This window comes from Spermophilus citellus, assembly GCF_964194105.1.
Source record: "Spermophilus citellus genome assembly, chromosome: 13".
Classification (NCBI taxonomy): domain Eukaryota; kingdom Metazoa; phylum Chordata; class Mammalia; order Rodentia; family Sciuridae; genus Spermophilus; species Spermophilus citellus.
This window is the reverse complement of record NC_138193.1, coordinates 11,347,595-11,372,826: the sequence shown is the minus strand read 5'-3', so window position 1 is coordinate 11,372,826 and position 25,232 is coordinate 11,347,595. Positions and strand designations below refer to the sequence as shown.

At 38.9% G+C, this 25,232-nt stretch overlaps 1 long non-coding RNA gene across 1 annotated transcript in view; it reads right to left on the bottom strand.

Annotated features, from left to right (window-relative positions):
• Positions 1-25,232, bottom strand: part of LOC308632714 — a 52,323-nt gene that overhangs the window by 19,217 nt on the left and 7,874 nt on the right. The gene's annotated exons all lie outside the window — the stretch shown is intronic.

The following is a 25,232-nucleotide window of genomic DNA, read 5'->3' as shown; positions in this document are numbered from 1 at the left end:
AATGAAGATAAAATATATCATCTTGAAAAGAACATAGATCACACAGCAAAAATGATAAGAAACCACAAGCAGAACATTTAAGAAATATGGATAGTGTAAAAAGACCAAATTTAAGACTTATTGGCTTAGAGGAAGGCATAGAGGTCCAAACCAAAGGAATGAATAATCTATCAATAAAATAATATCAGAAAACTTTCCAAACATGAAGACTGAATTGGAAATCCAAATTCAAGAAGCCTACAGGACAATGAATGTACAAAATCACAACAGATCCACACCAAGGCACATTATAATGAAAATGCCCAACATACAGAAAGAATAAGGAGAGAATTTTAAAAGCTATAAGAGAAAGGAATCAGATTACATATAGAGGAAAACCAATTAGGACAACAGCAGATTTTTCAACACAGACCCTGAAAGCTAGAAGATCCTGGAACAACATATATCAAGTTCTGAAAGATAATGGGTGCCAACCAAGAATCTTGTATCCAGAAAAATTAAGCTTTAGATTTGAAGATGAAATTAAAACCTTCCACAATCAACAAAAGTTAAAAGAATTTATAGCTAGAAAACCATCACTACAAAACATCCTTGGCAAAATATTTTATGAAGAGGAAATGAAAAACAACAATGAAAATCAGCAGAGAGAGGTAGTACACTAAAGGAAAAACTAATCAAAGAGGAAAACCAAGTCAAGTTAAACACCAAGAATAAACAAAAATGGCTGGAAATACAAACCATGTCTCAATAGTAACCCCAAATGTTAATGGCTTAAACTCACCAATCAAAAGACATAGGCTAGCAGATTGGATTTAAAAAAAAAGACCCAACAATATGCTGCCTCCAGGAGACTCATCTGATAAGAAAAGACATACACAGATTGAAAGTGAAAGGTTAGGAAAAATCATACCACTCATATGGACTGTGAAAGCAAGCAGGGGTTTCCATACTCATATCAAATAAAGTAGACTTCAAGCCAAAGTTAATTAAAAGGGATAAAGATGGACATTAAATTACCCAGTCCATGGTATTCTGTTATAGTAGCACAACATGGACCAAGATACTAGGTTTGGTTTTCCCCACGGGCTTTCTCCAATCTTTCCCAGTCCACAAACATTTAAGAGCACCTGAGATGTGCCAAGTCCTCTGCCAAGTCCCGGAGCTCCAAAGATATCTAAGACAGAAAATGGATGAACAGTCTGTTCATCCATCCAAAAAAGAGAGCTGAGATACAGCAGTGTATTAGTTTCCTAAGGCTACCAAACAAATGACCTCAAACTGAGTGGTTTAAAACAATAGAAATGTGTCCTCTCACAGTTTTAGAGGCAGGAAATCCAAGACCATGTGGTCAGCAGGACCATCATCCTAAAGGCTCTGGGGAAGAAACCTTCTTTGCCTCTTCCTAGATTCATTGGCTTGTAGCCACATCTACCCTAACATGACCTTCTCTATATGTCCCCCATGTATTTATGTGGCCTTCCTTTAAGGATGCCAATCATTACAACTATGACTCACCCTAATCCAATATGACCTCAGTTTTATGCCTTCTGCAGAGACTCTATTTCCAAATAAGGCCACATTTATTCATGAGTTTTGGCCATTTTCAACCCTGTGGTCAGGGGGCTGCTGGTACATAGGAGTACGGAAGGCACTTCCTCTTCTCCTATCCAAGTGATGGCTCTCTTTGGCCTAACCCTTTCACAGAGTGTCCAGCATAACTGAACAGCTTAGCAGAAGCAATAATGGTAATGCAGAGTTACCATATGTTGAATGATATAGTGACAGGCACATGAGAGGTGCTCCGTATGGAACATTGAATTTTGCTCTCACAAAAATACCAAAAATAGATAACAGCATTCTCTTTTTTGTAGATAATGAAATAAAGGCCCAGAGAGGTTGTTAGGTGCTTAAAGTCAAATAGCTGGTTAAGAGCAGAGTAGAGTTTGAATTGAGGTCTAAGGCTTTAAGCATTCACAAACATTTCCAGGGAGCCTGGAGCTGGATGACCTGTACAATTTCAAATCCCCTATGTAAATATGAGAAAAAAACCCTATGTCTTAGGGTATCAAAGACTCATGTGAATAGTCATCATCTAGAACTGTCCTAATATGGTAGCACTAGCCATGTATGGCTGTTGAGCACTTGAAATGTGGCTAATTTAGACTGAGATGTGCTGTAAGTCTAAGATAAACAAACTTAGTATGGAAAAGAAGATTGTAAAATATCTTAACTTCTATATTCATTACATACTGAAATAATATTTTGGAACCATTGGCCAAATAAAGTATCATATTAAAATGCATCTCACTTTTTCAACATGGCTCATAGAAAATTTCAAATTAAATATGTGGCTCACATTGTATTTCTTTTGCCCAGGTATACTTTCCACTGGGACTGGAGGTGAGTATTTTGGAGGAATTGACAGGTACTAGGCAATGACAACATTAAGTTAGGACTAGGGGGGAAATGGGGGAAGTGTCGGGGAGTGATATTGGCCAAATTATAGTTATATTGTGTGCATGCATGAATGTGTAATAACAAATCCCACCATTATGTACAACTAAAATGTACCAATAAAAATGTGAGAAAAAAGATATAAGCAAGAAAATATTGAAGAAATAAAAGATGAATTTAAAGAAAAAAAAGTAAGTTAGGCCCCTATGACATTGACTTTGTGCAGCCATGCAAGTGAGAGATTTTAGTGCCTGGCTGTTGGAAATGATAAAATAAATCAGTGAGTCCTGGAATTTCAGGATTAAAAATTGCCTTACCAATTATCTGATCAAATACAGGACAGAGTCTGTCTGTTCACGTTCTAGTATCAGCTCCATCACTTATTAGATGGGAGGTCTTGGGAAAATACATTAATACCTTTTCTTGTAAGTCTGGTAGGTAGGAATTCAGGGATACCAAGAGGGTGGAGACAGGGTATTAAAAAGAAGCTGCTGGAGGGCTGGGGCTGTAACTCAGTGGCAGAGCACTTGCCTAACATGTGTGAGGCACTGGTTTTGATCCTCAGCACCACATAAAAATAAACAAATAAAGGCATTCTGTCCATCTGCAATTAAAAAAAAATAAAAATAAGCTGCTGGAGGACAAGACAAAGACAGGAGTCCTGTCCCCATTTACAAAATAAATCTCATCACCAAGACAACTCCCACCACTAAGGATATCACCATGACAACTCTCACCACAGGTTCAAACTTTAAAATGGCCAATGGAAAGTAAAGTGGGCAATATTCTTTTTGTTTTTTTAATTAGTTGTTGATGAATATTTTGTTTATTTATATGCAGTGCTGAGAATCAAAACCAGTGCCTCACACATGCTAGGCAAGTGCTCTACCACTGAGCCACAACCCCAGCCCAAGTGGGCAGTATTCTATTTAGGTTTTATTTTTTATTTATTTTTTAATTTTTTATTCTAATTTGTTATATATGACAGCAGAATGCATTACAATTCATAGTACATATACAGAGCACAATTTTTCATATCTCTGGTTGTTTCCAAAGTATATTCACACCAATTCATGTATTCATACATGTACTTAGGGTAATGATGTCCATCTCATTCCACTGTCTTTTCTACCTCCATGTCCCCTCCCTTTCCTCCCACACCTCTGCCCCATCTAGAGTTCATCTAATCCTCCCATGCTCCCCATCCCAAACCCATTATGAATAAGCCTCCTTGTATCAGAGAAAATATTTAGCATTTGTTTTTTGGGGGATTGGCTAACTTCACATAGCATTATATTCTTCAACTCCATCCATTTACCTGCAAATACCATGATTTTATTCTCTTTTATTGCTGTATAATTTTCCATTGTGTGTGTGTGTGTGTGTATATATATATATATATATATATATATATATATATATATATATATCACATTTTCTTTGTCCATTCATCTATTGAAGGGCATCTAGGTGGTTCCACAGTTTAGCTATTGTGAATTGAGCTGCTATAAACATTGATGTGGCTGTGTCCCTGTAGTAAGCTATTTTTAAGTCCTTTGGTTATAGACCAAGGAGAGGAATAGCTGGGTCAAATAGTGGTTCCATTCCCAGTTTTCTAAAAAATCTCCATACTGCTTTCCATATTGGCTGCACCATTTTGCAGTTCTACCAGCAATGTATGAATATGCCTTTTTCTTCACATCCTCATCAACATTTATTGTTGTTTATATTCTTGATAGCTGCCATTCTGACTGGAGTGAGATGAAATCTTAGAGTAGTTTTGATTTGCATTTCTGTAATTGCTAGAGATGTTGAACATTTTTCATATATTTGTTGATTGATTGTATATCACCATCTGATAAGTGTCTGTTCAATTCCTTGGCCCATTTATTGGTTGAGCTATTTGTTTTTTTGGTGCTTAGCTTTTGAGTTCTTTATATACCCTACAGATTAGTGCTCTGTCTTATGTGTAAGTGGTAAAAATTTGCTCCCAAGTTGTAGGCCCTCTATTCACGTCACTGATTGTTTCTTGTGCTGAGAAGAAGCTTTTTAATTTGAATCCATCCTACTTATTAATTCTTGATTTTAATTCTTGTGCTATAAGACTCTCATTAAGGAAGTAGGGGCCTAATCCAATATGATGGAGATTTGGGCCTACTTTTTCTTCTATTAGGCATATGATCTCTGGTTTTATTCCTAAGTCCTTGATCCACTTTGATTTGAAGTTTGTGCATGGTTAGAGATAGGGGTCTAATTTCATTTTGTTGCATATGGATTTCCAGTTTTCCCAGCACCATTTGTTGAAGAAGTTATCTTTTCTCCAATGTATGTTTTTGGCACCTTTGACTAATATAAGATAGCTTTAATTATGTGGGTTAGTCTCTGTGTCCTCTATTCTTTTTTTAATATTTATTTTTTAGTTGTAGTTGAATACAATACCTTTATTTTATTCGTATATTTTTATGTGGTGCTACGGACTGAACCCAGGGTCTCGCAGGTGCAAGGCGAGTGCTCTGCCACTGAGCCACAACCCCAGCCTTCTGTGTCCTCTATTCTGTACCATTGGTCTACCAATCTGTTTTGGTGCCAATACCATGCTGTTTTTGTTACTATTGCTCTTTAGTGTAGTTTAAGTTCTGGTATAGAGATGCCACCTGCTTCACTCTTCTTGCTAAGGATTGCTTTAGCTATTCTGGGTCTCTTATTTTTCCAAATGAATTTCATTACTGTTTTTCCTTCTTCTATGTGGAATGTCATTGGGATGTTGTTTGGAATTTGATTAAATCTGTGTAATGCTTTTGGTTGTATGGTCATTTTGACAATATTAATTCTGCCTATCCAAGAACAAGGGAGATCTTTCCATCTTCTAAGGTCTTCTTTAATTTCTTTCTTTAACATTTTGTAGTTTTCATTGTAGAGGTCTTTCACCTCTTTCGTTAGGTTGATTCCCAAGTACTTTTTTTTGAGGTTATTGTAAATGGGGTAGTTTTCCTCATTTCCATTTCAGAGGATTTGTCACTGATATACAGATATGCCTTTGATTTATGGGTTTTGACTTTGTATCCTGCTACTTTTCTGAATTCATTTACTAGTTCTAGAAGTTTTCTGGTGAAATCTTTTGGGTCTTCTAGGTATAGAATCATATCATTGGCAAATAGTGCTAATTTGAGTCCTTCTTTTCCTATTAGTGTCCCTTTAATTTCTTTCATCTGTCTAATTGCTCTGGCCAGTGTTTCAAGAACTATGTTAAATAGAAGTGGTGAAAGAGGCCATCCCTGTCTTGTTGCAGTTTTTAGAGGGAATGCCTTCAATTTTTCTACATTTAGAATGATGTTGGCCTTGGGCTTAGCATGGATATCTTTTACAATGTTAAGATATGTTCCTGTTATCCCTAGTTTCTCCAGTTTTTTTGAACATGAAAGGGCGCTGTATTTTGTCAAATGCTTTTTCTGCATCTATTGAGATGATCATGTGGTTCTTATCTTTAAGTCTACTGATGTGATAAATTACATTTATTGATTTTCTTATGTTGAATCAAGCTTGTATCCCTGGAATAAACCCCACTTGATCTGGTGTACTGTCTTTTTTGATATGTTTTCATGTTCAATTTGCCAGAATTTTATTGAGAATTTTTGCATCTATGTTCATTAGGGATATTGGTCTGAAATTTTCTTTTTTTGATGTGTCTTTGCCTGGTTTTGGAATCAGGGTGATATTGGCCTCATAGAATGAGTTTGGAAGTGCTTCCTCTTTTTCTATTTCCTGAAATAAATTGAAGAGTATTGTTGTTAGTTCTTTAACAATCTTGTAGAACTTGGCTGTGAATCCATCTGGTCCTGGGCTTTTCTTGGTTGATAGGCTTCTGATGGCATCTTCTATTTCATTGCTTGAAATTGATCTGTTTAAATTATGTATATCATCCTGATTCAATTTGGGCAAATAATATGACTCTAGAATTTTGTCAATGACTTTGATATTTTTTATTTTATTGGAGTACAAGTTTTCAAAATAATTTCTAATTATCTTTTGTATTTCTGTAGTGTCTGTTGTGATATTTCCTTTTTCATCATGTATGTTAGTAATTTGAGTTTTCTCTCTCCTTCTCTTCCTTAGCATGGCTAAGGGTTTGTCAATTTTATTAATTTTTTCAAAGAACCAACTTTTTGTTTTGTCAATTGTTGCTTTTGTTTTTATTTCATTGATTTCAGCTCTAATTTTAATTATTTCCTGTCTTTACTGCTTTTGCTGTTGATTTGTTCTTTTTCTAGGGCTTTGAGGTGTAATGTTAAGTCATTTATTTGTTAACTTTTTCTTTTTTCAGGGAACAAACTCCATGCAATGAACTTTCCTCTTAGTACTGCCTTTATAGTGTCCCAGAGATTTTGATACATTGTATCTGTGTTCTCATTCACCTCTAAGAATTTTTTAATCTCCTCCTTGATGTCTTTTGCAATCCATTGTTCATTCAGCAGCATATTATTTAGTCTCCAGGTGTTGGAGTAGATTTTATTTTTTATTTTATCATTGATTTCTAATTTCATTCCATTATGATCTTATAGAATGCAGAAGAATCTCTACTTTTTATATCTGCTAAGAGTTGCTTTGTGGCAACTATTTTAGAGAAGGATCCATGTGCTGCTGAGAAAAAAGTGTATTTGTTCATTGAAGGATAAAATATTTTATATATATCAGTTAAGTCTAAGTTATTGATTGTATTATTGAGTTCTGTAGTTTCTTTGTTCAGCTTTTGTTTGGAAGATCTATCCAGTGGTGAAAGAAGTGTGTTAAAGTCACTCAGAATTATTGTGTTGTGGTCTATTTGACTCTTGAACTTGAGAAGAGTTTGTCTAATAAACGTAGATGCTCCATTGTTTGGGGCATATAAATTTATTATTGTTATGTCTTGTTGATGAATGTTTCCCTTAAGCAGTATGAAATGTCCTTCTTTATCCCTTTTGATTAACTTTGGCTTGAAGTATATTTTATTTGATATGAGGATGGAAAACCCTGCTTGATTCTGCAGTCCATGTGATGGTATGATTTTTCCCAACCTTTCACCTTCAGTCTGTGGATGTCTTTTCCTGTGAGGTGAGTCTCTTGGAGGCATCATCTTGTTGCATCTTTTTTTTTTTTTAATCCAACCTGCTAGTCTATGTCTTTTGATTAGTGACTTTAGGTCATTAACATTCACATTCAGGGTTATTATTGAGACATGATTTGTATTCCCAGACATTTTTGTTTATTTTTGGTATTTAACTTGACTTGGTTTCTCCTCTGATTAGTTTTTCCTTTAGTGTAATACCTCCCTTTGCTAGTTTTCATCATTGTTTTTCATTTCCTCTTCCTGGAACATTTTCTGAGGATATTCTGTAGTGCAGGCTTTCGAGTTGTCAATTCTTTTAACTTTTGTTTATCATGGAAGGTTTTTATTTTATCATCAAATCTAAAGCTTAATTTTGCTGGATATAAGATTCTTGGTTGGCATCCATTTTCTCTCAGAGCTTAATATATGTTGTTCCAGGATCTTCTAGCTTTCAGGGTCTGGGTTTGAAAAATCTGCACATAATCTAATTTTTTTCCCCTATATGTAATCTGGTTCCTTTCTCTCATGGCTTTTAATATTCTCTGTATGTTGGGCATTTTTATTATAATGTGCCTTGGTGTGAATCTGTTGTGATTTTGTATATTTGGCGTCCTGTAAGCCTCTTGAATTTGGTTTTCCAATTCTTTCTTCATGCTTGGAATATTTTCTTATATTATTTCATTGAATAGATTTCTCATTCCTTTGGTTTGGAACTCCATGCCTTCCTCTATCCCAATAATTCTTAAATGTGGTCTTTTTATGCTAACTCATATTTCTTGAATGTTCTGCTTATGGTTTCTTACCATTTTCACTGTGTGGTCTACATTATTTTCATGATTATATATTTTGTCTTCATTATCTGAGGTCCTGTCTTCCAAGTGGCTAATCTGTTGGTGATGCTTTCAATTGAACTTTTAATTTGGTTTATTGTTTCTTTCATTTCAAAGATATCTGTTTTTAAATAGAAGAAGCCATCAAAAGACTACCAACTAAGAAAAGCCCAGGACCGGATGGGTATACAGCAGAGTTTTACAAAACCTTTAAAGAAGAACTAATACCAATACTTTTCAAGCTATTTCAGGAAATAGAAAAAGAGGGAGAACTTCCAAATTCATTCTACGAGGCCAACATCACTCTGATTCCTAAACCAGACAAAGACACTTCAAAGAAAGAAAACGACAGACCAATATCTCTAATGAACCTAGATGCAAAAATCCTCAATAAAATTCTGGCGAATCGGATACAAAAACATATCAAAAAAATTGTGCACCATGATCAAGTAGGTTTCATCCCTGGGATGCAAGGCTGGTTCAATATACGGAAATCAATAAATGTTATTCACCACATCAATAGACTTAAAGATAAGAACCATACGATCATCTTGATAGATTCAGAAAAAGCATTCAACAAAGTACAGCATCCCTTTATGTTCAAAACTCTAGAAAAACTAGGGATAACAGGAACATACCTCAATATTGTAAAAGCTATCTATGCTAAGCCTCAAGCTAGCATCATTCTGAACGGAGAAAAATTGAAGGCATTCCTTCTAAAATCTGGAACAAGACAGGGATGCCCTCTCTCACCACTTCTGTTCAACATAGTTCTCGAAACACTGGCCAGAGCAATTAGACAGACGAAAGAAATTAAAGGCATAAAAATAGGAAAAGAAGAACTTAAATTATCTCTATTTGCAGATGACATGATTCTATACCTAGCAGACCCTAAAGGGTCTACAAAGAAACTATTAGAGCTAATAAATGAATTCAGCAAAGTGGCAGGATATAAAATCAACACGCATAAATCAAAGGCATTCCTGTATATCAGCAACAAATCTTCTGAAATGGAAATGAGGACAACCACTCCATTCACAATATCCTCAAAAAAAAAAAATACTTGGGAATCAACCTAACAAAAGAGGTGAAATGCTGCAAAATAGCCGGCTGCAGCAAAATAGCCAGGGGGTGACTAACAACTTGTGTAGATTGATACAGCAGGAGTGGGAGCCGTTTATTGTAGGACTGGAGGGATATTTATACATTCCACACAGCTTATTTTAATTAGCATAAAGTAGATACATCAGTCAACCAATAAGGAATCTCCACACTTAATGGCTCACTGGCGTTACTTTGTAAACCACTCCCTCTGGCAAAATGCCAGGTGCCATCCAGACTTGTTTACAGACTCTAACGGTGAAAGACTTATACAATGAAAACTACAGAACCCTAAAGAGAGAAATAGAAGAAGATCTTAGAAGATGGAAAAATATACCCTGTTCATGGATAGGCAGAACTAACATCATCAAAATGGCGATATTACCAAAAGTTCTCTATAGGTTTAATGCAATGCCAATCAAAATCCCAACGGCATTTCTTGTAGAAATAGATAAAGCAATCATGATATTCATATGGAAAAATAAAGACCCAGAATAGCAAAAACAACTCTAAGCAGGAAGTGTGAATCAGGCGGTATAGCGATACCAGACTTCAAACTATACTACAGAGCAATAGTATCAAAAACAGCATGGTACTGGTAACAAAACAGGTGGGTGGACCAATGGTACAGAATAGAGGACACAGAGACCAATCCACAAAATTACAACTATCTTATATTTGATAAAGGGGCTAAAAGCATGCAATGAAGGAAGGATAGCATCTTCAACAAATGGTGCTGGGAAAACTGGAAATCCATATGCAACAAAATGAAACTGAATCCCTTTCTCTCGCCATGCACAAAAGTTAACTCAAAATGGATCAAAGAGCTTGATATCAAATCAGAGACACTGCATCTGATAGAAGAAAAAGTTGGCTCCGATCTACATACTGTGGGGTCGGGCTCCAAATTCCTCAATAGAACACCCATAGCACAAGAGTTAATAACTAGAATCAACAAATGGGACTTAATCAAACTAAAAAGTTTTTTTTTCTCAGCAAGAGAAACAATAAAAGAGGTAAAGAGGGAGCCTACATCCTGGGAAAAAATCTTTACTCCTCACACTTCAGATAGAGCCCTAATATCCAGAGTATACAAAGAACTCAAAAAATTAAACAGTAAGAAAACAAGTAACCCAATCAACCAATGGGCCAAGGACCTGAACAGACACTTCTCAGAGGAGGACATACAATCAATCAACAAGTACATGAAAAAATGCTCACCATCGCTAGCAGTCAGAGAAATGCAAATCAAAACCACCCTAAGATACCATCTCACTCCAGTAAGATTGGCAGCCATTATAAAGTCAAACAACAATAAGTGCTGGCGAGGATGTGGGGAAAAGGGTACACTTGTACATTGCTGGTGGGACTGCAAATTGGTGCGGCCAATTTGGAAAGCAGTATGGAGATTTCTTGGAAAGCTGAGAATGGAACCACCATTTGATCCAGCTATTCCCCTTCTCGGCCTATTCCCTAAAGACCTAAAAAGAGCATGCTACAGGGACACTGCTACATTGATGTTCATAGCAGCACAATTCACAATAGCTAGACTGTGCAACCAACCTAGATGCCTTTCAATAGATGAATGGATAAAAAAAATGTGGTATTTATACACAATGGAGTATTACTCTGCATTAAAAAATGACAAAATCATGGAATTTGCAGGGAAATGGATGGCATTAGAGCAGATTATGCTAAGTGAAGCTAGCCAATCCCTAAAAACAAATGCCAAATGTCTTCTTTGATATAAGGAGAGTAACTAAGAACAGAGTAGGGAGGAAGAGCATGAGAAGAAGATTAACATTAAACAGGGATGAGAGGTGGGAGGGAAAGGGAAAGAGAAGGGAAAGTGCATGGAAATGGAAGGAGACCCTCATGGTTATACAAAATTACATACAAGAGGAAGTGAGGGGAAAGGGAAAAAAACAAGGGGGAGAAATGAATTACAGTAGATGGGGTAGAGAGAGAAGATGGGAGGGGAGGGGAGGAGAGGGGGGATAGTAGAGGATAGGAAAGGCAGCAGAATACAACAGACACTAGTATGGCAATATGTAAAACAGTGGATGTGTAACCGATGTGATTCTGCAATCTGTATACAGGGTAAAAATGGAGGTTCATAACCCACTTGAATCAAAATGTGAAATATGATATGTCAAGAACTATGTAATGTTTTGAACAAGCAACAATAAAAATTAAAAAAAAATTTTAAAAAAAGATGTCTGTTTTTTTAAGAACCTTTATTCTCGCTATTGAAGTAATCTTTTGCTTCCTATATTTGTTTATGTAGCTCTTTGTCAAAATGATTTTTTGCTGATGTATTTGCTCTCTTATATCATCCTTTAATTCACAGAACATTTTACTTATGTACATCCTAAACTCCTTCTCTGTAATTTCTTCTGCTGTGCTGGCCATGGATTCTAATAATGTAGTATCTCGATTTGTTTGGGCACTTTCTTTCTTTGTCTTTTCATATTGCTTGTGTGTCTTCCCTTCTAGCACTGTGGATCCGAGGCATTACCATTTTTACCCTACAGTCTTATAGTTCCCCTGTAGAGTTCCAATACCTCTCCTTTGAGATGAAGGACAATGTTAACAGATCCCAATATAAACAATATAAAGCCTAAAAACAAATATTTGCTATTAAGACATTTACAGTTTGGTCACAATGTACAGAAATGGTGAATTTGATTATTATCTACAATGTACTCTGTAGGTTTGTAAAAGAGTTTACAGTTTCTGATGGTGGACAAAGAACAGGGGTGAGGAGTAGAATGATATGCTGACGAGGTAGGAGGTGAGGATAAAGAGTTATTGTATCTTAGGAAGTCCAAAATAGAAATCTAAAGAGGAAGATTAGCAGCAGAAGAGAGAGGAAGTAATTTGGGGTAGAAAAGTAAGTGGGAAGACAGTAGAGTACATAAAACAAACATATATATTAAGAAAAATAAAAAATGTTAAAACAGTAAAAATTGATGGGGAAAAAAAAGAATATACAACACAACTGTAATATACTATTCAGACGTCCCAGTCCTCAAAATCCTAATTCATGCAAAGTACTTGGTTTCACATATGTTGGGGATGTGAGGGTGAGAGAATAGAGAGGGAGAAGAAAAAAATTTTTGAAGGAAGAAACAGGGATTGTTTTGGTTGGAGATCAGTATCTTTCCTGCTTCCCTTCTCATCCAATAGGTGGGGTCATCTGTTGTTAACTAGTATCTCTGCCCTCAGGATGGTGAAGGTAACCAGGGTGGAAGGGTTGGTCCTGGTTGGAGGGCACCTGGAAGTGGGGTGTGGGACCCACCAATCCTAGAAAGGAGACTCAGGGATCTCCTTTTGGGCCCACTCGTGTGATGTGAGCACCTGGTCTTATCTCCTTATCTCACCTGAAGATCTCCCAATTCCTGGTCTCTGTTAGTCTCTAAACTGTATCACACTCACCCTCTCCCTTTCTACTTCCTAATGAGGGAAATTTTCTCCAGGGTTCTTGAGCATGGTGCTTTGGTGGGCTGCGCACCTGCCCCACTGAGAGCTGTTTTTGTGTTGGGCAGTCACTGTGCCAGTTAGTGGCTGTTGGGGAGGGTGGGGAGTTAGAAATTGGGTACCTGACTAGCCAGAGTTCTAAACTCAGAGTTGCCCCCACTGAAGATGGTGATGAAGGTGACCCAAGATGGAGGTGGTGGCTTTCAGTGATGGGGTATTGGGGTGGGTGTGAGGAGCCAGGTGATGGCATTGGATGATGAGTTCAGAGACGAGCTCTGTGGCGTGCAGTATGTGGCTGTTGGCTGACTTCAGAGCCTGTGTGAAGTTCCCAAGTGCAGGCAGGCTACTGTGCCATAGGGGACTATTTCTGCTGCTGCAGAATCCCAAGATGGCAGTGAGTGGGGGAGCCCCATGTTGGTAGATGGGGGTCCACACAGGCGTGGTGGCCAGAGTTCCTGCCCATGGGAAGCTGCCAGGTGTCCTGTGTGGGAGCGGCTCAGGTGGGTGGCCGAAAGTTCTGCTCAGGTGCTGATGGTCCCGCTCAGGTACCTGGTAGTACTGTGTGGGCACGTAATTGGGAGACCTACTCTGACACTGAGGCCTGGACCCCTGGGCGGGCACAGTGGCTGTGATTCCTGCTTGGGAGCAGGAATATAACTCGCAGAGAAGCAGTATTCTCACTGCTTGAGTCCCAGGACACAGACTGCTGCTTCCCTCTGGCCAGCCATCTTGGATACCCCCTCTGTTTAGGTTTTCTAAAGTAACCAATGGGGGGAAATTGGAAAATACTCTAATCAGGTATCATAATATAACCAAGGGGAGAAAAATGGGGTAAGGCCTTCAATCAGGTCCACTTAGGGAAGAGAACGCCCCACATTTCAGAATATAAGACTCTAATTTCCAGACATGGGGGCTTTCAGTTTCTCTCTCTCTCTCTCTGTTCACTTCATTCTGCCTAATGGAATGCTACCTTCACCTTCAATAAATCTGTTACTTCTTCATGTCTCACTTAATACTTTGTTAGGGACACTAGAGACCTGGACTTCAACTGCACATCCCAACTGTAACATAACACAGGAGATCCAACTTGCTCGACCTTTCTCAGAGGGTTATTTCAATTACTTTAACTTATATTCAGAAGCCCACTTAAAATTCCAAAGCATGGAACAAATAAAAATGTTAAATAAAAATTGCTTACTGTACAGTCCTGGCTCATTCCAGTTCTATAGGGAATTGTTTATAATTTTCAAAGTGGGTAATTAACTTATAGATAATTTGGCGTTGAACACATTATGTTCAAGCTTATGTAACAGAGAATTCTGCAAAAGGAAACAAAGATTAAGAAAGCTTGAAGCTCGCATTTTCCTCTCCTATTTTTATTATATTTTTATAGCCAAATTACAACCCTGTAGGAGATTTTGGATGAATGTTCTGGAATCTGGAAAATTTAATTAATTCAGGGAGCTGTCAGGGAATGCTTTGATAAGCTACTCATTGGCCTATGCCAGCACCTTGGTGGGCTGACACCTTTCAGAGGCAAAGGGGAGCACAGTGTTGCCCTCTGTTGTTTTCAGGGTGTAATTGCCACGGGGCCATTTCCTTCTGTCTTGAACAGTTTGCTTTCTAGACCCAGGGTCCTTAAGGACTGGCAGAGGCTGGAAACATGTCTGAGACATTTTTACCCCTAGCCAGCTTCAGGAACATCTGCTGAGTGTGGGTCACATCTGGAGGGTGAGTGTTACCAGCTGTGAATCATGAGATGTCTTCTCTCCATTGTTGTCTCTGGACTGGGCCATCAAGGAGGTCAACATTTTCCAGAGTTTTCTGATGCTATGCCCACCAGAAACTGAAACTCTCAATTTCACCCTGAGAAGTATGAACAATTGTGATTGACTTCTGAACACCTACCATCCAGTCTCTGAGCAGTGGAACTCTGGAAAATGGCCTTGCAGTTCTCATAGCACCCTGGAGGCCTGGGAAGCCCCTCACAGCAATCACCGGTGGGGTCCAACTTGGCAGAACTTTAGAGAACAAGCAGGATTCTTTAAGATCTTAGAGAATTTTAAAACAGTATTTCTTTCTGACCATGAGTAATTCAATTCAAGTTCCTTGGAGGACACTTGAAGTTACTGAAAAGTGCTGATTAGATCCTCATATTTGCTTAGCATTTTGATTTTGGGTTGCAAAATTCCTTTCTTTTATCTTTATTTTCCTTTCCTTTTCTTCCTTCCTTCCTCCCTCCCTTCCATTCCTTTTTTTTAGCAGGTGATTAACAAAAAACTAGGATCCAGACTACAATATATTAGAACTCTTATGTTTAAAGATGAGAAAAAGGCAACCAGCTCAGAGAAAAGTGATTGAAAGACATAAACAGGCAGTTCAGAGAAGGTGTAACTGGAATGGCCAATAAGCATATATGAAAAGAAGCCCAACTTCAATGAGAAAACTAACAGCAAACCCTGGTGGAGATGTGGAGCACAGGGATACCCCTGCTCTGTTCTTGAGCATCAGTGTGGTACAGCCACTGTGAAGAACAATTGTATAACATCAGGTGAAAAGATGCAATTCCTACTACTTCCCATGCCTGTACATCTACATTCTTAAAACCTGGAAATATTCTTTAATATCACTTAATAACCTGTTTAAGTAAAGAACATTGCATCTTGTTTAACAATTTCCTGTTGTTAAACAAGAAAACTTATTATTAAACAGCCTCCAGCTCAGCCCCTACCCTGGCTTCCTCTCTGTGCCCTGTGAGGTCCTCTGGCCTGATGAAAGATCACCAGAGCCCTCGCACACACAGCCTAGGATGGCCAGTGTCTGCACACTGTTCCACTGACACTCCCAAACAGTACATCTTCCCGTGATTTAGCTCATGTTACCAAGGAAAACAAATGGGAGAGATCAATGGAAGATCCAATTCTAGAAATAAGGGCTGCAGAAGATAGGAACAGGGAGAGAGCTGGGGTATGGCAAATTGCTGTCACAAGCAGGTGGAAGCTTGCAGGTTACTGTTGCAGCGGTGGGTAGAGATGGAGATAAGGTTTCACAACATAAGCTGGGGCCAAAGTATGTCAGATCTGCCCCACCTTCAAAGCCTTAAACTTGAGCCTTAAACCCATTAGTTCCTGACTACCTCCTAGTTTCTTCCTCTACTCCCTACCAGTTTCAACTCCATGTTCCATTCCCTCCACCATTTTCTTTCCAACACTCTGGTTCACTTGCCAGACTTCCTGTGTCTCCACAGCACCTGCCGAGCTGCACCTCGGCCCTGGATCCTTCCAGCCCTCTACTTTCTCCCTGTGCATCCTCAGGTGGCTGAATCAAAACCAAGCACTTGGATGCCTCTAAACACTTATGGACCCCCATCTCCATCCATAGCTGGACCTAGTAGTCTCTTTTGCTCTCTGAAAGTTTTCCCTCCAGTTCTCCAGAGCAGTATTTCCACATTGTCTCCTTGTTCTAATTCCACATGGTTTTTACTCTCAGTGCATGATTTGATGTCCTATTTCAGAGAGGATCTAGGAACTATTAGAGAATTCTGTTTTCTCCCATTAATTCCATACATTGAACTGCATCCCAATGAGAGTTTTTCTTCTCTTCTTGTTATAATGGGAGAGGTATTCCCATTCTTTTCTGAGTTCAATCTCTACTCCTGATATGAGTACCAGAAAATATTATAGGACTAATGACTGTAGATTATATCAGTATGTGTGTGTTAGATAAAGACCATAAGCATTATGTCCATGATATAACGTAAACTGCAAAACTTAGATGAGCTGTAGATCTTAGATAGACTTAAGATACTGATGTAAGATACTGAACTAGGACTTAAAAGCCCAGCCTTCTGGGGCCCAGCAGCACTAACAGGCCCTGGATAGAAAGTTCCAGCGAACTGGACTTAAGACACATCACAGGTGAGTGTCTAGGACCCTTGGGTGTAGATTCAGGACATAGAATTAGGACGTGTGTCTGAAGTATGATGAGCACCAATAAAATAGATTTGGTTGAATCTAACTGTGCCTCAGACTGAGTCTGTAGAGACCGATTGTGACAATTCCCAAGCTTTCGAACTCCTGCATTCGATCTTCAACAACATTTGAATATGTTCAAGACACGCCCATAGTCAGCCATGACAAAGTGGCCTGGAAAGTGGCCTGGAGGCCAGTTCTTCAGACGTTGTCCCAACTGCAACTTTTTAAAAAAATATTTATTTTTAGTTGTAGTGGAACACAATAACTTTATTTCACTTATGTATTTTTATTTGGAGCTGAGGATCGAACCCAGTGCCTCCCGCATGCCAGGTGAGCACTCTACCACTTGACCCACATACCCAGCCCCATTTATTTTATTTTATTTTTATTTTTTAAGTCCACACTTCTTCCTTCTCCTTTCCAAACCACTAGGAATCCCCTTTTCAAACAAATCTCTTCCTAGACACAGTGAATGGTCCAGAGGTGAACACTTGACTCAGTCTAGGTCAAGTGAAGTTCTTTCCTAATTTGTTTATTTTTAAATCTGTGTATTCTTCTGTTATATAGCTATGCCGCTAAATTCTTCCACTAATACGTTTTTTGGAGTGTTTCCAGTTTGGGGGCTCTTATGAATAAAGCTGCTGTGAACTTTGTGTTTGTTTTCAGTGCTGGGGATGAAGCCTGAGCCCCTGTTCTAGATATTCTAGTACTAGTCTCCTGGGAACCATTTGTTTTCCATCTCTCTTGGGCAAATGCCCAGAAATGTGATTCCTGAGCCATAGAGTATATGTATGTTTAACTTTATAAGAAACTGCTCAACAGTTCTCCAAAGCACTCATTCTACTTTACATTCCAACCCAGGAAGGTATGAAAGTTCTTGCCACACCTTCTCACCAACATAGAGCTACTATTTGATCTTCTTCTTTTTTTTTTTTTTTTTTAGAAATATTATGTTTTTGGGCTGGGGATGTGGCTCAAGTGGTAGCGCGCTCGCCTGGCATGCGTGCGGCCCAGGTTCGATCCTCAGCACCACATACAAACAAAGATGTTGTGTCCACTGAAAACTAAAAAAAAAAATAAATATTAAAAAAACTCTCTCTCTCTTTAAAAAAAAAGAAATATTATGTTTTTATTATTTTATTTTGCATTTGTCTGATATCTAATGATGTTTGAAATTATTTTTTCTTGGGTTTGTTGACTATTTGTTTAATCTTCTTCTCTGAAATGCTGATCAAATATTTGACATTGGGAGCTGGGCACAAGAATAAAACCTGCAAAACAAGCTATTCAAGAAGCTGAAGCAAGAAGATGGCTTGAGCCCAGGAGAATAAGGTTAGGGTAGGCAACATTAGGGAGCTCCTGTCTCAGAAAGAAAAACAAACAAATAAAAACACATTAATATAGGAAGCCCAGTAACAGGTAATGTTTTCTGCAGGGAGTATGGCATCTTACCTTTATTTTAGTACATTAAAATTAAGACAAGGGGCTGGGAGTATAGCTCAGTTGGTAGAGTGCTTGCCTCTTTTGCACAAGGCCCTGGGTCCAATCTCCAGCAACACACACACACACACACACACACAAATAATAATAATAATAATAATAATAATAATAATAATAATAATAATAATAAATTAAGACAAGAAACATTCTCAGAAGTATAAACTTGGTGTTGAAATTTTCTGGGACTGAATGGAATTTTCTAGTGTAGTCTGGTAGAAAGAGTCCCCTTCCACCCTCCCTCTGGCCATTGGCACTGAAGTGCACTTGCCACGTATTCTCTGGCAGCCCCTTCATTCCACAGGTTCCTAAGCTACTCCCCAGCAACAATTCTTGGGCTATGGTCACAATTTCCTGGTACTGTCCCTCTCCAGTCCCACCAGGCAGGCTGCAGAGTCCCAGCAATAGCCCTTGCTTGTCTTGCTCTATTTCCCTCAAGACTGAAGTGAGACTTTGCCTCCTACTTCCTGTCCTATAAATCAACACTTAATTATCTTTCCTGGGCCCTTGGATAAGTAAACTAACAAATGCATAAATCAACAAGAAGCTAAACCATCCAGACCTGAGTGCAACCCAGCATGATAATAACCAGCATGTTTATGAAGCACTGTAGTTTATAATATGTTTTCACACATATAATTTATTTTTATCTTTGATACAAAATCATGGGGGTATTATTATTATCTCCATTTTACAGGTGAGGAAAATTAAAGCTCAGAAAGGTTACATGAGTTGACCATGGTCGTCATCCTCAGTTGTTTTTTTTCCTGAGAAAGGAGGGCCATGGCTAGGATGCACAAATGGCAACATGGCAGCTGCCACCCAGTCTCCACCACCATAGGTCAGTGCCTGGGGATGGAGAGGGAGGAAGACCAAGAGAGCTGGAGGTGCTGGACTCTTTAACCATCAAAGGTGCTGACCTAGACAGATTCAGGCCACAGGGTAGCTCTTTCTGTGAGTGATTTGAGGAGATCCTCATGGAATCCCCACCAAAATCCACTTCCTTGCACACACATGGTCCCTTAGTCTCCACCATCACTCATCTCCAAATGAGGGCAGAGCCTCTCAGACTTCTCCATTGCAGCTTTCCAGTGGCAGAGGCACAGAAGGGCCACTCTGGGAAGTTGGGAGCAGAGTCCCCAAGAGAGAGCTGGAAGACAGCTTTTATTTGCATGTGATGCTGTATCTCAAATATCCATGCAGACTTCACATTCTTCTTCATGATAAGGGTATGAATTTTTAAAGTGCCTGAGTTTTATCATAAAAATAATGCCCTTTTGTAGAGATGTGTGCCATTTTTATCCTCTGACTTCTGTGTCCTCTGGCAGATTGACTCATTTCTCACTTGGAGAAAAATGAGACTTCAGGCATTGTACCCCCTGGTTAACATTGTAGATTGTACCTGAAAATGACATTAATTTAACTCTGTGTCATCCATCAATACAACTGTGTCATCGGATTAACCTCAGAGAGGGCAGGAGGTTAAGAAGCTGAGAGGAAGCAAAAGGAAAAAGAGAAAATTCTGTGGAATTGACAGAGGCTGTTGACTAGAGGCTTGGACCTGAACATCACAGTAGTAGACATGAGGCCCAGTGATGATTACCCCAGCTGTGACCCCAAATTAGGAGCAACACCAACCAGAACCTGACCTGAGAGTCTCCTGGCAGTTATGACCAAAAAACCCTAATTATCCAGGCTGGGGTGGTAGCTCAGCGGTAGAGTGCTTTCCTAGCACATGTGAGGCCCTGGGTTTGATCCTCAGCACCACATACAAATGAATAAATAGAATAAAGGTATTAAAAAAATTCCTTCCTTTAAAAAAAAAACCCTAATTGTCCATTCAATGTACTTCTCAGTCACTTCCATTGGTCTGGAAATTTTTGAGGCTACTCTTGACTGTGCATAATAAAGAACTTTCTTTGGCAATGCTCTTATCTACCTAGGTAGCATGACAGGGATATCCACTGAGACCAATAATCAGGCAACACTTCCTCCTATTCTGTCCTTGTCAAGATGAACATGGTTGAGGACAGAGGTCTTTAATTCAAATTCTGGGCCTACCTATGATAAAGGACATCTATTGTTTGCCAGCTACAAGAGAGAGAAGAAAATTTACTTGGAAAGACACTCTAAGATGCAAGGTGACTTATTTGGCACTTATGACTTCAGTGAGAACTGAAATGCAGTCCAAGATCCTATAAAAAATGGCAAAAACCATAACATAGACTGAACCTGTATTTAAGCCTCTCTACTCAGCCTCCCATTTGGACTTCTGTCTTCTGGATGCAAGATAATCTACTGATCTCCCTTCAATTTTCATGACCTGCCCCCCCACACACCTTTCTTTTTCTTTTTCTTCTCTAGCTTCAACATACAAGAGAAAACACATGCCCCTTGACCTTCTGATTTTGGCTTATTTCCCTTAACATAATGTTCTCAAGTTCTATCCATTTTCCTGCAAACGATATAATTTCATTTTTCTTTATGGCTGAGTTAAACTCCATTATGTATATATATACTACATTTTCTTTATCCATTCATCCATTGATGAACATCTATGCTGCTTTCATAGCTGATTTCCATAGACCTCTAAGGTCAGGAACCACAAATGTATCAGGAATCATAAGAAGCTACCAGAGAACTGCTGTGCTGAAGAGTCTTGGAAGGGGCAGAAGACTAGGGTTATTTTTGTATAGTTAGTTGGAATTTTGTTTGTATAGTAAGGATATTTTTTGCATGCAATTGTGTTTTCATTTTGGGAAGCCTGGGGATCTATGGAGATTATGGCAGGTGCCACAAGCCTCTTCTGGAAATGTCAATACGACTCACATACACAGTCATGCTCAGAATCCCTGGAAAGAGGTGGGGACTCAGTGAATTTCTTTTAAATGTCAAGAATGTTCTAAGATCCTCATTATAAAATAGAACTCACACTTAACCATCCACTGGGTTGTAGACTTTCAATTGGAGAAAAGACAATCTCTTTAACAAACAGTGCTGAGAAAACTGGATATCCATTTGTAGAAAAATGAGACTAGATCCATATCTCTCATCCTGCACAAAAATCAACCCTAAAGCCAGGCATGGTGGTACATACCTGTAATCCCAGTGGCTCAGGAGGCTTGCAGGTTCAAAGTCAGCCTCAACAACTCAGCAAGTCTGTAAGCAACCTAGTGAGGCCCTGTCTCAAAATAAAAAATAAAGGGCTAGGGATGTGGCTCAGTAGTTAAGTGCCCTTGGGTTAAATCCTGGTACCAAAAATAAATAAATAAATAAACTGAAGTGGATCAAAGACATAGGAATAAGACAAGAAGCTATGCAAGACCTGGAAGGAAACATAGGGTTGACACTCCAGCATATAGGCACAAGCAATAACCTTCTTAATAGGACCCCTATTGAGAAATGCTGGAGAGGATGTGAGGGAAAAGGAACACTTTTACACTGTTAATGGGATTGTAAAATAGTATAGCTACCATGAAAATCAGTATGGAGGTTCCTTAAATGACTAGGTATGGAAACACCAAATGACCCAGCTATACCATTCCTTGGTATTTATACCGAAAAATCCAAGTGATCATGCTACAGTGATCCATTGCATAACCATGTTTATGGCAGCACAATTCAAAGAAGCCCAACTATGGAATCAGCTTAGGTGTCCATCAATGGATGAATGGATAAAGAAAATGTGGTAAATATACACAATGGAGTTTAACTCAGCCATAAAAAAATGAAATCATGTCGTTTGCAGGAAAATGGACAGAACTTGAGAACATTATGTTAAGGGAAATAAGCCAAAGTCAGAAGGTCAAGGGTCATGTGTTTTCTCTCGTACATTGAAGCTAGAGAGGAAAAAGAAAAGAAAGGTGTGTGTGCCGGGGGCAGGTCATGAAAATTGAAGGGACATCAGTAGAGTGGAGGAAAAGGCCAGCGGGTAGAAGGAGGGAGGGGGAAGTGCTTGGAAGTAATATTGACCAAATTATATTGTTATATTGTGTGCATGGAGGAATATGTAACAACAAATCCCACCATTATGTGCAACTATAATACACCAATAAGAAAGAAAAAAGAAAATGCTATAGAATCAAAGCATACTAATAAAGGAATTACAAATTTTAAAATGAAAAAAAAAGGGACTTTCAGAGTGCAACAAACCTAACCATGTCCCTTACTAGTATTGTCCACTGTACAAGTTCAATGCATATTAACCACATTATTATTATTGGTGGAGAAAATATAAGTCAAGAAAAAGGCACAGTGGATTTAGTTAACTGATATTTATTTTATTTTATTTTATTTTTTAAAGAGAGAGTGAGAGAGGAGAGAGAGAGAGAGAGAGAATTTTTTAATATTTATTTTTTAGTTCTCGGCGGACACAACATCTTTGTTTGTATGTGGTGCTGAGGATCGAACCCGGGCCGCACGCATGCCAGGCGAGCACGCTACCGCTTGAGCCACATCCCCAGCCCCCTGATATTTATTTTAGAAGTTGCAACAGAACCTTCAAATACTTGAGAGACAGTGGTGTAATTATCTGTAGCAGGTGTTATTTTTCAGACCACAAGTGGTGTTTTGTGAGCAGGTTGATGTGACCTGTTGCAATAATTGCTTTGCAAGGTCATTGGTCTGTAGTGCTGGTTCCTCATGATGGAATCTTATAGATGTGGGTTCAAATTCTGGCTCTACCATATACTAACTGTGCCATCTTTGAAAAGATGCTTAACTTACTGAGTCTCAACTCTAAAATAACAATACCTACCTCACAGGGATATTAAACGATTGAATAATGCAATGTGCACAGGATTCTGGTATTTGAGGGGTTTCAAATAAATATTCATTTGTTTTCTTATAGTTTGGAAAACAGTTGATTAAGTTGCAGAGGATCTGGCTATTAAGACCCTCATTTCTAGAAGTACCCAGTCTAAAAGCATGAAAAAAAAGAAAAAGTAAGCTTAACATTCAATAGTACTTTAAATTTTGTTTTTGTTTTGAGATGGGATCTTGCTATGTTGCCCAGGCTGGTATGGAACTTCTGATTCTTCCATCTCAACTTCCTGAGTGCTGGGACTAGTTGTGAGTCATCGTCCGGCTTTAAATGTTTTATTAATCCTTATTCTTCGGGAGCACCTGGGGACAACTTCAGCCTCCACCTATTTTTACCTAACTTTCAATTCTGTGTCTATTCCTTCTTCCTCCTTTCTTGAAATATCTCATTGCACTTAGCCTAGAAGCCTCAGATAAGGGTCCAGCTCACCCTGCACTGGAGCAGGCCACGATATCAATGTGACATGTGATGTGCCACTGTCACCAGTAATAATCTATGTGTTTCTAAAGGCTGCCTCCAGGAAACCAGATGCATGCAAAACCCCTTACCAAAGAGCAAGCCCTGAATCCAGGGTTGACAGTGGCAGTAGAGTAGGCCCCCTTCACATCATTTTCCTGAGAGGATCAATCACTGGCTCAGAATACCTGTGTCCCCTTCCCTGAATGCTAAGCTCAAGGCTCCTTGAAGGAGCTGTTTCCTAAGCAGGAAGGTGTGCAGAAATAAATATCGTGAGATAGTGCCAAAGTCAGTCTCAAAATGGTGTCATCTACTAGGAGCTGATACATGGCCAGGGAGGTGGAAAATCGTTTGACTCAGGGCTGTTGTCTTCCCATCTTCTGGTGGGTGGATGGAAGGATTATATGCAGCTAGAAACTTTTCACTCTTTCAGAAGGATCCAGTCCAAACTACTTCCCCCCACTGGGAAATGGGCTTTGCCTGCGTTAAGAATGCCCCTTCCATTTCCTGTTCCTGGGGCTGCCTGATGAGCTTCATCTCTTCTTTGGGGCATAAGCATGAAGAAAGATATCCTATTCTTGGATTAGGGGTACAGCTCAGTGGTAGAATGTTTGCCTAGCCTGTGTGAGGCCTGGGTTTCATCCCCAGTACTGAAAACAAAAAGAAAGATACTCTATTCTTGAAAATATTTTCATCTCTGGCCAAATCTTTTTGTCCCACTTCCTTAGAAAGTTTAGGCAACAATCACCACACTGCTATTCAGTGGCTTGGTACTGCTTGCTCTTCCAGAGCAGGTGACATTCTCATACCTGTTGGATAGAGGTGGACTTGGTGCCAGGACCTAAGTTCACCTATCACAATCATGTGACATGGTGGGATGATATCATGATATTGGAATGGGGAACTCAACCAACCACCAATCAAGCAATGAGAGTGGCTGGTATTTCCTGTTTATTTATCTTTTTTTAGGCTAAGTATTTGCTTCTTAGTCTCAAATTCAAAAGCCGTTTATCTAGCACAATTTTAGATATCCAGAAACAATCCACCAAATAGATGCCTCCACTACAGTCTAGGGCTTCATTAGATTAATTAATTAATAGTGGTTAATAAGTACTTTGAAGTTCTTTTATTAAAGGGGGCCACCTAAACCCAAAGTACTATTATGATCAGGCTTAATTAGGCCAATGATTTAAAGAGAGGGTCTTAAACCACATATAAAGCTTCTCTACCAACCCTTGGTACAGAGAAGGTAAGAAGAGGCAGGTGAGTCTTCATGCTGTGTTTAAAAGCTTCCTTCCCAGTGGAGCCACACTGAGGTCTGCTCAGCTGAAGCCAGAGGCACAGTGAACTACTGACTAATGGATTCTCCAATTGTTAAACCTGTGTTATAGGACAAAGAGCATTGCTCCACAAAATCTTGACCTACTTGTTGCTGCTACCAAAGACCTTCTCAAAGAGAGGGAGGTTTTCTCTTGGAGGTTGCAAACCAGGTAAAGCTGGCTTTCTCTTATCTTGTAAAACTTGCCGTTTGAATG